We start from the raw sequence: 15164 nt of genomic DNA on the forward strand, positions 1-15164 counted from the left end.
ATACAAAAATGAATCCCCGATGGCCTGGGAAACAAAATAAAACTCAAAGAGCTAGAAAAGAAAACACAAAACATGTACTGAAATGTGAATATTTACTGCTGCTGGGTGATAACTTATGAAATGACCTTTGTATTTTTTCTTAGGTATGTGCCAAATTGTCTACAGAGCACATAGCACTTATTTCTTTAGAAAAGAAGCTGAGTGGGGCGCCGGGGTGGCTCAGTCGGTTAAGCGGCTGACTTCGGCTCAGGTCACGATCTCGCGGTCCGTGAGTTCGAGCCCCGCGTCGGGCTCTGTGCTGACAGCTCAGAGCCTGGAGCCTGTTTCGGATTCTGTGTCTCTCTCTCTCTCTCTGACCCTCCCCCGTTCATGCTCTGTCTCTCTCTGTCCCAAAAATAAATAAACGTTAAAAAAAAATTTCAAAAAAGAAAAGAAGCTGAGTAACAAAAGGCCTTATTTGGCAGTTTCCTATTAATAACAACATACCTTAATATAGTGACATACCTTCCAAGCTGTTCTTAGTGTGTCTGCGAATACAAAAGGGGCTTAGTTTAATATTGTGAGCTGGAAGTCTGGCTTCTCAGGAGACAGATTCATTCATGAATTCCAGAAATACATATGGTATACTGGACACTTTCTAGATACTGGTGATCCCAGCTAGACCTCAAAGGTCCCTGCTGTTTTGGGATTACATGCAAGGTCGGAGGCACCTTCGAGTAGCACGATGGAAAAATAGGTTGAATTGGTGAGCCAAGATAATATACACACTCATATCTCCAAGCTGACAGGGGCCTCGGAGTCCACTGTGTTTTATTTTATTTTTTTTATTAACAAGTTTTTTTAAATGTTTAATTATTTTTGAAATAAATAAAGAGGGAAGAGAGAAAGAGCGAGAGAGAGAGAGAGAGAGAGAGAGCGCGCGCGTGAGCAGGAGTGGGGGAAGGGCAGAGACAGAAGGAGACACAGAATCCGAAGCAGACTCCAGGCCCCGAGCCATCAGCACGGAGCCCGATGCGGGGTTGGGAACTCATGGGGTTCGAACCACGAGACCATGAGCCAAAGTCAGCCACTTAACCAACTGAGAAGGGTGAGGGCTCTTGTCCACGTCGCTGACTTCTTGCTGGGTCCTCACATGGCAGAATGGGCTAGGTTGCTCTGTAGGGTGGCTTTTATAAGGACACGATTCTCGATCATGAGGGCTCTACCCTCATGACCTAATCACCTCCCCAAGGCCCCACCTTCTTTTACCATTACCTTGGGCGTTAGGTTTTCAATGTATGGATTTGGGAGGGACACAAACATTCAGAGCATGCTAAGAGGGCCAAAAAAATTTACCAAGTTTGTATGTCACGGAGAGATCGAGAGTCCTGGTTTTGCAGGAAAAGGTGCTAAAAGGATACATCCTTCCTGCTAGAAGATGCTACTCATTTCCACTCACGCAAATCAAAAGCATTCTCAAACTTCTGCTATGTACAAGGCCCTGTACTGGGAATACAGCTGTAATTAAGACACTGTTCCTGCCCTTTTGGAGTTTACATTCTGTTGAAAGAGAGATGAGAAGGGGCGCCTGGGTGCCTCAGTCAGTTAAGTGTCCGACTCCTGATTTCCACTCAAGTCATGATCCCAGGGTCGCGGAACTGAGCCCCAGGCTGGGCTCCGTGCTGAGTGTGGAGCCTGCTTGAGATTCCCTCTCTCTTTCTCTCTCTAAATAAATAAATAAGTAAATAAATAAATAAAGAAAGAATAAAAAGAAAGATTAAAAAAACCCGCAATGGCTGCAGGTTCTTGTTTGTCATGGTAGTTCTGTTCCATGAAGTTGCTGTGAACACTGAATTAATGAAAACTGAATCATGCTCCTAGGGGAAGTATAGGCTTAGATTCCTGCAAGCCTCTGGTCACAACATTCAAAAAAAAAATGTTTATTTATGTATTTTTGAGAGAGAGAGTGCGAGCAGGGGAGGGGCAGAGAGAGGGGGGGGATACAGAAAATCTAAAGCAGGCTCCATGCTGTCGGGGCAGAGCCCGACATGTACCGTGAGATTATGTACCGTGTACATGTACATGAAACTCATGTACCGTGAGATTATGACTTGAGCGGAAGTCAGAAGCTTTACAAGTCCAGGAATGACTGCGATAGTTCTGTGAGTATTGACTTTCAGATACAGCATTGTTACACAGACAATCCGGGGGATCAGAGAAGCTCCTCTGAGAAAACGACATGAAAGCTGTGTCCTGAGGACGGGGGTTGGCTGGGCTGAGTGGGGAAGAGGGTAGACCATTTCAGGAAGGGAAAAAAGCATATGCAAGGTTCCTGAGGTGGGAAGGAGCATTACCTATTTCTAGGGCCCTAATGATGTCCTATGTAGGCAGTTCTGGGACTGGTGGGATATAGGGACCAGATCATGGAACGAAGAGGGATTTGGGGAGGCCAGTTAGAAGCCTATGGGGAGGGGAGACAGGGTGAGGATTAGGGTAAGGGCAAAAGGAGGGTAAAAGCAGTCTTAGGATCCCCAGTGGGTTTCTGGGGCGTGCAACTGAATGAAGGGCGTCCTTCTTCCAGGCAGTCAACAGATAGCTACCAGCTGTCAGTGACTTCAGGGTCTGCTCAACTTGTGAGATCTGCCTTATCGGAGGTCATGCACCTCCTGGGGCAGTCCCCATCAGGTGAATAAGTGAGGTGGGGTACTCTGATGAGCAGCGCTTGTTCCAGAGCCCCCTGCTGAGGTGACCCAGGGGACCCTAAAGGCATTTGACTTCTTCCTCAGAGCAGTCTTTCCTCATTCCCTGCAAACGAGTTGACCTCTCAAGAACATCTTACACCCCCACCTCTATCTCTGTGGATGCTTCTACAGACTCCAACCTGCTGCAGATAGCCAAGTGGAGACGGCAAGTGCGTGATCTAGAGATGCACATTCACACGCAGTCACTGCACGGGTGCTGAGCGAAAACCTGTGAATGGCTGACTTTGTGGAGACAAGAGAATGGAGAAGAGCAGGAGCCCAGGACTGAGTCTTGACAAACTTTGACTTTTAAGTGTGAGTCAGGGAAGGATACACTAAAAGGCGGTTCAGAAAGGTAGGAGGATACCCCAGAGTGGGACTGACCACAGAGGACAAGAGAACAAAGAGCTTGACTCCATAAAATGCTACTGAGAGGCTAGGTGAGTCAAGGTCCAAAAAATATTTGTTAGAAGGCATTGGCCATCTGAGCTCAGTAGTTTGGCTGGCTGATGAGGGTGGAAGCTGGGTTTCAGTGAGTTATGAAAGATGAGGAAATAGACCGTGCTTGCAGACAATTCTTTTCAGAAATGTGGTGGAAGAAGGGAAAGACGGGGTAGAGCTGCAATCAAAAGGGGGAAATCAAGATGAAGATCTTCTCAGATAGGATCGGGCATATTTGAATGAGTAGAGACGACCAAGCGGACATGATGTTAGAAGACATAGAAGAGAATAGAGATAATTGATAGGAAGTGATTCTTGAGGGAATGGGCTGCAGAACAGAGAGGATTGGATCTCAACCGGGAAAAAGAAAGCCGCTTTTAATAAGAATTGAGAAAGAGGGGGCGGGGGGGGGAGATGTAGATGGGTCGTACATTTGAAAGCAGGTGGTGGGGCGCTGAGAGTTCCTCTCTGATGGCTTCCCGTTTCTGTGCGAGGTTGGAGGTGAGGCTGTCTGCTGGGGCTGAGGGGGCTCTTGGAGGTGGTGGTTTCGTGAGAGATAATCCAGAAGCCTTAATACAATCACCATGGAGAGTGAGAAAATGAGAGGACGAAAGACATGTGGCAGTAGAATTGTAGATGAACATGAAAAGCCCAGTTGAAATTCTGGAGGTAGACCTTGTAGCCCAGTGAGGTGTCATTTGCGCATTTTGTAATTTAGGAGCACAGAGTTAAAAAGGTCACCCATGTTCCTCCTGATTTATTTTCGAGGAATGCCGAAAGCTGAGGTAAAAGTGCTCTGTCACGAAAGAAGTCGATGTTCCTAGACATGTAGAAATCTTTCACCCTTTGCCCCCGTGATACTCCCACTTCCTGGTTTTCAGCTATTTCTTTGATACATTCTTACAATAGATATGTAATCGTATTTGCTGAGTAAGTTACAGGATACGAAAGATGTGGACATTACCTTTTCTCATGTAATCCTCTAACATCCTTCTAAGGTAGATAGTGTTGTGCTCATTTGAGGAAATCAAGCGTTTGCATAGTTATGGGGATGCTCATGGTCACGTGTCGAAACAGGGACGCGGGCACAGTTCTTCTCTGTCCAGGGTGCGTGATCTTACCCTAGTTCACATTACTGGATCTCAGACACAGACTCGATTTAGGCTCATTTTTACGGATGTATTTAATTGGTCAGAGATAACTTAATTTCTTATTCTGTCTCGTCCTGTTTCCTTTATAGAACATGTCCCCCTGAGTTTGAGTTTGTGATCCATTATGACAAATTCTTTCTCCCCCCGGCCTCCTTAGCAATAGCAGGCTTGGAGGAATAAAGGAAGCAAGTGCCTTAAAATAGTTTGCGAATGATAAACCATTTTTCCATGAAGTCATTCTCGTCTGTGCTTTGCCTGAGTTATGGCTACGGTAATGTGGTAACTGGCACAACTTCAGCGGCAAGAATATCATTCAATTACAGCCGCCTGAAAGTTACTTAAAGTTTTAAATGCTTGATGCAGCAAGATTAGGCTGTGGGGAAGAGAGATCAGTCGTATGTATGCTTGTGTTTTAGGGAAGAGGAATTTCCTCGTGCCACTGAAAACTTCAAGAATAGCTGGGGTCACTGTCAAGGCCAAAGAAAGGTGAATAGGATTACTTGAAATTGATGATTTGGAACAAATCATGTACTTCAGAGAGTTTTTCACATCATTAATTTGAAGTCGATGGTTTGGAAACACAATAAAGGGGTCTTGATGGAGTAGTTCGTTCGTTCGTTTATTTAACACACGTTTATTGAACAGCTATTATGTCCTCGTGATTGTGCTTGACATTGGAGGTAAAAAGGGAAATAAGACACCATCTCCATAGTCAAGGTCAATGTCTTCTAGTGGGTTAGATACACACACTCACACACACACACACACACACACACACAATTATAACATCAGTGCAAAGATAAGATGCAAAGACCAATAGGGACATCTGTTCTCTCATATCCCTCTACGTGTAGTATGGAAGAATATGTGTGAAATAAAAACATGTAAAATTGAAAAATAACTTAAAATTCATTCCTTCTAGGCTATGACTGGGGGGACCTTCACTCTTACTCTATTGCACAGAAATATTTATTTCAATAATGACATAGAGAGACATCTACTATATGATTCCACTTTTTTTTAAATTTTTTAAAATTTTTTTTAATTTTTTTTCAACGTTTATTTATTTTTTTTGGGACAGAGAGAGACAGAGCATGAACGGGGGAGGGGCAGAGAGAGAGGGAGACACCGAATAGGAAACAGGCTCCAGGCTCTGAGCCATCAGCCCAGAGCCCGAGCGGGGCTCGAACCCATGGACCGCGAGATCGTGACCTGGCTGAAGTCGGACGCTTAACCGACTGCGCCACCCAGGTGCCCCTGATTCCACTTTTATGACATACCCAGATTAGTTAGATTCATAGATACAGAAAGTAAAATGGTGGTTGCTAGGGGGGGGGGGGGGGGGGGGGCGGTAATGGGAATTTGTTGTTTGATAGGTACAGAGTTTCAGGGTTTTTTTAAAAAAATTTTAATGTTTATTTATTTTTTTATTTTTTTATTTTTTAAATTTTTTTTTTTTCCAACGTTTATTTATTTTTGGGACAGAGAGAGACAGAGCATGAACGGGGGAGGGGCAGAGAGAGAGGGAGACACAGAATGGGAAACAGGCTCCAGGCTCTGAGCCATCAGCCCAGAGCCTGACGCGGGGCTCGAACTCACGGACCGCGAGATCGTGACCTGGTTGAAGTCGGACGCCTAACCGACTGCGCCACCCAGGCGCCCCTAATGTTTATTTTTGAGAGAGAGAGAGAGAGAGAGAGCGTGCATGAGTGGGGGAGGGACAGAGAGAGAGGGAGACACAGAATCCAAAGCAGGCTCCAGGCTCTGAGCTGTCCGCACAGGGCGCGACGTGGGGCTCGAACTCCTGAACCGTGAGATCGATGACCTGAGCTGAAGTCAGACGCTTCACTGACTGAGCCACCCAGGCGCCCCTGGAGTTTCAGTTTTGCAAGATGAAAAGAGTTCTGTGAGTGGTAATGATGGTAGCAGCCAACGGTGTGAATGTACTCAATGCCACTGGAGCGTATGCTTAAAAATGGCTAAGATGGTAAATTCTAGGTTGTGTAGATTTCACCATAACTAAAACAAAACAAAGAAATTGAGAAGCTAGTAAACGAGATCACTACGTTCCTGCCATTGAATGGAAACACGTACAGATGTTTTGTTAGGTCCTTTCAAACTTCTCGCTATTAAAAGACATAAAACATTGAGATACATCTAGTGTGTCCGTCTTCTCTGCCCCAGACCTTCCTTTTCTTCGACCGCTTTAGGTATACGTACTTTCCAAAAGTTTGGGTGTTTCGTGCTTACTAAACTACTCTTGGTAGGTTCTCCTGCCAAAGACCACCGGGAGCACATTTACAGTTGAAGGCACACCGTGAGAAATGTAGGTTAGAGTAGGATGGTGATAGAAAGGATTCAGTATAGGATTTAGGTCTTTGTTAGGTGATTCTGGGAAAGATTTAGAGGAGCAGCCTTTGCTCTGGGTTGGATGCTGTCAGGGAGCGGGGGTAATTCCGTCTTAGTACATCTCATCTAGAAGGAGGGAAGCCTTAGAGCGACATTAGAGTTGTAATTGGTTGAGGAGCCACAGCCTCTTATATTCGCCAAGATAGGGGAATATTTGGTCATTGGTTAAGGATAACGTTCCATTTTTGTTATTCTTCAGCTATGACTGTGGAGTAGTCTTACGTTGGTTTTGGTCTACCGTGGTCACAGAATGGCCTTGTGTGACGTTGGTGCTCTGCACAACTGGTGATGCTCAACAGAACATCGCAACATAGCCGTGAGTGCAGGACTCTCCCGGATATCAGAAGCTGTTTTCTTTTTCGTCAGTTCACATGTGTGTGTTCCTAAGTGAAATCTGTTCTTGTGTTGCGGGTCTTACATATTTGAATGAATGATAGCTTATCGTATGTATCATTCTGCAACTAGCATTTTTTAACTCAGTTTTATAGCTTGAGATTAAGTTGACACGGGTAGATGTAGTTCGTGTCTTTTATAGATCATTTTGTACTCAACTGAAGGACAGTCCAATTGCTTTTGTATTCGCTTGTGAAAAAAATGGTACTGATACACCCAACACACAGATCTAAATTTCTAAATATCATTCTCCAATGAGAGCAGCCCGGTCTCAAAAAAATGAGGGGGTGGATTAAAAGACATCGAGGCCAGCTGGAAAGGGCTGTCACAACAAAATCTGGGGCAATTTGAGCAATAACCTAAATAATGGTAATAATGAACTATGATCTGTTGAATTAAAAAAAATATCTGGACATTTATACTGCTGTAGATAGTACTCAGTTTTCCACTCAGTTTGTGGTTTGCCTTTTTTACTTTGCTTGTGGTGTGTACAGTTATGCCTTAAGTTCTAGTTTTCCTGTGTCCGTTTTTGTCAAGCTTTTCCTTTATAATTATGTCCCTGTGACATAGCTAAGAAATAATTCCTTATTCAGAGCCTATAAAGGAATTTTCCTCCATAGGTTCTAAAGTTTCGTTTTACCCATTTTGGCCTCTAATAAATCTGTAATTTGTTTTTGTGTATGAGGAAGGGAGGAGGGGAATCTCATGATATCTTTTCTACAAAGACAATTGCCTGTCCCAGCCTCATATACAGCCACCACCATATTAAAAAATTCGGTTGCTGGATTCTTTACTCTGATTTATTGAGCCATTTGTTTCTCTGTTGATTAATATCACCTTTTATTAAGATATCTAGTTGGTCAAGCTTCATCAATGTAATTTTTCTTCAATATTATCTTGGCTCCTTTTGGCCCGTTATTCTTTCATATGTACTTACGTTTCCTGTTAAGTTCCATGAAAAATCTTACTGGAGTTTTGATTGGAAATGCATAGAATTTATACATTTTAATTGTCATAGCATCAAGTCACTTCCCCATAATTTTGCAATATCTCTCCATTTATTTGCGTTGTATTATATTTCTTAAATCTATAATTTCCCCATAAATATTTCATACAGCCCTGTCTATAAAACACTTGGAACTCACCACTCTGTCTTAACAAGTAAAAAGCTGAACAAACTGGAAAATCAACAATTCTCCTTAGATCCATAAGAGAAGTGAGGTCACAGGGCAAACCCCAAACTGGAGAGGCTGACAGGAGACTACAGAGAATCACAACTTACTTGAGTAGAAGTCTGCAGTCATCAACCACCATGGGAGTAACTGAAATGTAGTTAATGCCTTGCTGCTGGCTTGGTGTGGACAAGTCTGAAGGTCAAAAACTCTGGAAGGACCCAGTCATTGGAGAGTCCCCACACTTTTGTAAATTCTACCTCTTGAAGCTCTACCAGGTTCTCACGGTAAATATCAGAGGGAAAAAAACATCCCCTCTTGCTTCCAGCACGGAGGAGGGGAAGAGGAAACATTTTGAAATATAACAGAGCATCCTGTCCTTCATAACAGAGTCTGCCGTCAGGAGAAATTGTTTAATCAGAGCCTAACCTGCAGGGGTTTCATCCAAGCCCTGCTGACCTGACAGAAGGGAAATACCTAGCCCCAACCTCCTCTAGTCCTCCTGTTCCATCTAAGAGGGGAGATACTGAGGAGTATGTGTGAAGTTCACAGTTCAGAGATAAAGGGCCACTGTTGTGTTAGATGTATCCCTAGGTGTCCATATTAATTGGGGATTGCCTCGCTGCCCCAAATGTATTTAGCCATGTGTGTCTTAGACATATTAGGGCTCGATCTCTTAAATAATAGAAGCCCTTAGGTAGGTAGTTCCTCTTGTTCTAATAACACAGAATGTTAAGGTTAAGGTCTTTGCAATTCTTTATTCTTTTTTTCATGCTACCCAAATGGTACATCAAAAGCTACAGTGTCTGATTCTATGCAGTGGGGAAGAGGAAGTAAAAGGGATTCCTAGGAGATTCTGCCTGACATTTTTTGCTCACATATAATTGGCAATCTGTAGAGTCAAGGGAAGCTCGAAAACACAGTTTTTCAGATGTGTATAATGTCACCCTGAAGGTAATCAGAGTTGTCTTACTAAGGAAGAAAAGAAAAAAAAAAAATCAATACAGGGGCAGGGAGCAACGAGCAGTTGCCATCCCAAGACCTTTTCACGTTTGTTAAGTATCTCTTAAAGATTGCAAATTTCAGTTGTTTATTGATATTCCTAAGACTATATTCATTTTAAAAATTAAAGTATCATTTATATGCAGGAAAATCCGCTCCTTTTAGTGTACATTTCTGCAAGTTTTGACAAATGCGTGCAGTCATTATCGTGTCTGACGAACACATCCAACAGTAAGAAACAGAGTATTACGAGGTCTGGTTCAAGAAGCAGGCAGAAGCGTGCTCCCATGGGGCATTTTAGGTGGTGATACCATATCTGGATTTTAATCCAAGTGCATTAGTAAGTCACCGGAGACACTGAAGCAGGGCAGGGATGTGATATAATTTATGTTGGAAAGCGCACTCTGTATTTTCTCTGGAGAATGGGTTGTGAGCTACATGCCGGGGAGAAAAGAGTCCAATTACAAGGCGATTGCAGGGTCCAGGCAAGTGTTTATGGCTGTTGGGACAGGGTGGTGCAATGCGGATGGAATTGAGACACATTTAGTATTGCATGCTAGAATCCACAGGCTTTGCTCTGGGATTTTCATCTTCAACCATTTCTATTACTTGGATGTGATTCCCTTTGGAATCAGATGTTCAGAATAATCACTGTAATTTGTGAATTTCTTTGCATACATACACTGCTAATTTGGCAAAGCTGTTATTTTTTTTTTTTTTCTCCTTCCCCATTCATGTGCACAAGTGTGATTCACAAGCTGCATGATGTAATTACTTTTCTGGATTAGGCAAAAGAAGGAAGAAAATATTCTTTTTAATAAAAGAATTTCAAACATGCTCAGATGATCGAGTTTTTCCATTCGGGTTTAGAAGCACGTGGAAAAAAATACTGGATGGAGATCTTATCTCTGGAGTTTGGGGAAGGTACTGGCTTCCGGAATCTCTTCCATAAATCGCTTAACTCCGATGAACAATGTTCTTAATTTTGTGTGTGTGTGTGTGTGTGTGTGTGTGTGTGTGTGCTAGGCTCCCTGAGCAACTTGGTATATTAAATTCCGAAAGCTGTATTGTGTATTCCTCTGTTAATCCACTTTCCTCTTCAATCATTCTTGATCAACTATAGAAGTGGGTGTTTGTAACAATCAGCTTCAATAATTTAAAGTCTTTAATAGGTGAGAAGGGATTGAATCTATTTTGTGGAATAAGTTCGTCAATGGAGAAATAGATGAATAAATGCAATGAACAGACCGAAGGGCCAGTCACTGGGTTGTGGAGTTACAATACGAACACGTGACACAGAACAGTCATGGGCTGTGCAAAGAAACTGAGAAATAATATAAGGAAAATACAAATAAAAAATGGAAAACCACGATCACATTTAGAAAAAAGGAACATAGGGGCCCCTGGGTGGGTCAATCGGTTAAGCATCCCACTTTGGCTCAGGTCATGATCTTGTGGTTCGTGAGTTCGAGCCCCATGTCGGGCTCTGTGCTGATGGCTTGGAGATTGGAGCCTGCTTCAGATTCTGTGCCTCCCTCTCTCTGTGTCCCTTCCCCGCTCGCACCCTGTCTCTCAAAAATAAACATTAACAAAAATTAAAAAAACAAAAAAAGAAGAAAGGAACATAACTTTGAACCATGAAGGACAGCATAGCTACTGTATTTGGACTATCAATTTGGGTTTGGGCTTCCTGGAACCAACGAGAAAAGAGAGACACAATAATTTGCCCAGTTCCCATTATCAGGATAGCAGGATGCCCATGTTGGGCGTAAGAAGGGTTTACCCTAGAGGTGAAGTTTGTCTGGGTCCACAGTGTTTCCCAGTCACATGTTAGCATGAGGCCCTGTGGTGCCTTCTGGAAAAAAGACACCTAAAGGAAGTGTCGTATAGTTGATCTGTCGTTAGGGACACCCACTGATGGATGGCGCCACGATGGGGCTTATTCGCGTGTGTAGTCACCCCATAGTCTTCTGGGCCAGTGATCGTGTTGGAAACCTAGAGTGATGATAGAAGTGATGCCAGCTGCAAATGCCAGAGTTGAAAGTCAAACACCATAGCAGTTTTCCAAACCGGTATATCCTGGAACATTTTCCCGCAGGATGTTAACGGGCATTTTGAAAAACAAATGTCCTGTGGTCCGCTGTGACGTGTTATGTTAAACATGTTTAAATGGGATCCAGTCTGGCATTTGGGTGCGATTAACAGGGTTACATGAACAGGTGTGAGGCAGATCTCGGTGGCTCTTACTCAACCTTGCTTGGGCTTTCAACAGTCTGCATTCTTTCAAATACTTCTGGGTGTCCCCAGGAGGTTCTGGAGGACTTCCCTGTGACTTCGTTGAGCAGGGCTGTCCATTCTCTTGACTGCCATTGCCTCTGGGGTACACCGCTACCCCGTATTGTTCACACCTTCCCCGCTGGCCCACAATCTCCTGCCGGGGTCGATGGTAGCATATGAGGCCACACATTACTGTTATCCTCGTCAGACATTTCAGTGCCTTCTAGCACCTCCCTGGATACTGCTTCTGCTTTTGTTATTTCCTACTGGACTGGGGTCTTTGGCTAAGAGCTGTTATTCCTTTCACCGCTTCCTCTTGGGCACTGGCATCCTTCCGTCACCTTCTGCCACCAATGCCCTAGAAATTTTAGTGTGCCAAGTTGCTTGCTTAATAATGAAGTGGGGACAGATGTCAACCAAAATGCTAATATGTCAGCGTGTTACAGGATTTTCATTTGGGCTATTTTAGATGAAGAGAAAAAGTAGAAAGCGAAGCCACATGCTTCAGAGCAACTCCTCAGAAAAGCTCTGTAATTTGTTGAGCACAAGGTACATTGTTTGCCTGGTTGCTGTTTTCCATTTGTCTGTTGTCCGTCCCTTATAGGAAACCCATGGAACTAGAACCCAATGCAAATTATGATTGCCTAGTAAGAACCCTGATTATCACAAGCACATGATAAACGAAGAAATGCAAAGCAATGGGGAACGAATGCGCTTTTTAGAATGGGTGATTGGGAAAACGTACTCCCTGCCACAAACTCTGATTACACAAAATCTCACACCAGTATAGACAAAAGAGAGCAATGTAAAAGGTGAAGTCGCAAAGCTGTAAGAGTATTTAGGTGACTACTTCATTTGTATTGGGATGGAGAAGGATGTTCTTTGCCTAAACGCCGTAAAGGAAGCCGGAAAGAGCAAGATCAATAGATTTAGCCACATAAAATATTAGAGGTCTTGGGGCGCCTGGGTGGTGCAGTCGGTTAAGCGTCCGACTTCAGCCAGGTCACGATCTCGCGGTCCGGGAGTTCGAGCCCCGCGTCAGGCTCTGGGCTGATGGCTCAGAGCCTGGATCCTGTTTCGGATTCTGTGTCTCCCTCTCTCTCTGCCCCTCCCCCGTTCATGCTCTGTCTCTCTCTGTCCCAAAAATAAATAAAAAACGTTGAAAAAAAATTAAAAAAAAATATTAGAGGTCTTGTTAAGCCAAAATATACTACGGCGTAGTAAGAAGTGTATCAGTCTCTTGACCCAGAAGTTCCACTGTTATGAATTGATTGTACATATAATCAATATGTATTGTAAGTGCACAGCTAGAATGCTAATTGCTGCATTGTATGACAATGCCCCAAACTGAAAATAACCCATTTTTCCATCGGCAGTGGCCCTATTTATTATATTTTGTTACATCTATACAAGAAAATGGGATGCAGCTACTAAACAGAATGAGGTAGCTATGTAAATGCATCTAAAAAGATTTCAAGAGCCACCGGGTGGAAAAATATGAAAGCCTGCTTGCTTTTTGTTTAAAAAAAAATCTATGTATTGTTATTTGTGTAACTTTTTCTTTTTTCTAAGATAACATAAGAAGCCATTGACAGAGGCTCCTGTTAGGGAATGATAGGATTGGTGTTTGTTGTGAGAGAGACTTTTATAATTTTATGTTAATTTTTTCACATTTCTCACTATTACCATTATTTACAACATAAAGGGAAATCCTTTTATATATTTTCTTAAAAACTCATACTGCAGTCTGACAGCCCCTGGAGTAATCCTGTCATAAATCTGGAAAAATCACTTAATTTCTGAGTCTTATTTTGCTCATTTGTAAAGTGAGAAAACTAATAGTATTGACTTCATGGGATTTTTTGGGAGATGAAATGAGGTAGTGTCACGTAGAAAGCACTTGATACATGTTTGCTATTCTTATTATTAATGATCAAAATGTAAGTTGAAATTATCCACGGGTTCTTAAACTATTTTTCTTGGCACTATGATTATTATTTTGAGTGGTAGCTCTAGGCATTATTAAAATGCAATTCTTAGTTTTTAGTAGCCTACTTAGCATTAATATTGTACCAAATCATTGGGGCGCCTGGGTGGCTCAGCTGGTTAAGCGTCTGATTTTGGCTCAGGTCATGATCTCACGGTTCATTTCAAGCCTTGCATCAGGCTCTGCACTGACAGCTCAGAGCCTGGAGCTTGCTTCGGATTCTGTGCCTCTCTCTCTCAAAAATAAATAAACATTAAAAAAAACCAGGGCGCCTGGGTGGCTCAGTCGGTTAAGCGTCCGACTTCGGCTCAGGTCATGATCTCACAGTTCGTGAGCTCGAGCCCCGAGTCGGGCTCTGTGCTGACAGCTCAGAGCCTGGAGCCTGCTTTGGATTCTGTGTCTCTCTCTCTCTCTGGCCCTTCCCCTCTCGAGCTCTGTCTCTGTCTCTCTCTCAAAAGTAAATAAACATTAAAAAAAAATAAAAAAAACCCACATTGTACCAAATCACACAAAACACAGAAACTTTATAACTGTCGGACCTGTTTATCGTTTTTGCCATGTCCTTTATGCAAATGTTGTCATATATATAAAATCTACACCTAAAGCCAACAAGATGATATTGAGATGATATTAAGGTGATATAAACCACGTGAACGTATGCAAACATGAAAATGTATGTTTCGACATGTAATGTAGAGCGTGGTGGCTAAAATTTTTTTTCATTATGTAAAATGATGACCTTCAGATAACATAAAACCAAAAAAAAAAGGCATCTTGTTTTAAAGACTCGTGCATATTTTATTTTGTTTATTTATTTTTGAGTCAGGTCTATTTTGAAGAAATTAACAGGAAAATAGTCTTTTCTACTTGACCAGGTATTTATACTCCTGATGCTCTTCGTGTTTTGGTTAAGATCCACATTTCTATCTGTTACCATTTGCCTTCAGGCTAAAGAAAAACTCTGCATTTCTTATTATGCAGGTCTGCTTTATTGATCGTTACATATGCACGCGTTGTGCGTATTCAAACATTTTCTTGCATAACCATTGACGTGTCTGATCACGGAGTCTAGAGTAGATCCTGCTCGAGGTATTATATTGTGTAACTTGGATATATTCTACGGAAACTAAGGCGCTGAATCAGCAAAACCTGGTGATAGCGTATGGGGTGGGGTTAGTTAGGGAGGAAGAAAGGAGGCAAGACGATCCCAGGGTTTTTGGTTTTTTTGTTTTTGTTTTTTCTGCTTGGGCAGCAAGTATGGGGCCATCTCATGAAAGGTGTGGCGAAATAACCAGTGGGCTGGGAGATTGGGGTGGGGTGAGGGGAGATGCCGTGTTCAGCTTTGTGCAAGGGGTAGTGGCATATCCAAGCATTACATCTATGTCCAGGGTAGATGGATACACAGTCCTGGAGCTCAGAAAGAAAGTCTGCGTTAGAGATGTCAAAACAGCAAAAACAGAGGGGAAACCAGTGAATCACCAATGAATCACTGAAGCAGAATTAGTAAGAGTTTATTGTGCACACACCAAAAAGACAGTTTCCAAACCTGGAGCACTCAAAGCAAAACATGGGATGAGGCTCAGGTATGCACCGCAAAGCAGCTTGTATACTG

Source organism: Lynx canadensis, chromosome B1, assembly GCF_007474595.2.
Source record: "Lynx canadensis isolate LIC74 chromosome B1, mLynCan4.pri.v2, whole genome shotgun sequence".
NCBI classification, from domain to species: Eukaryota; Metazoa; Chordata; class Mammalia; order Carnivora; family Felidae; genus Lynx; species Lynx canadensis.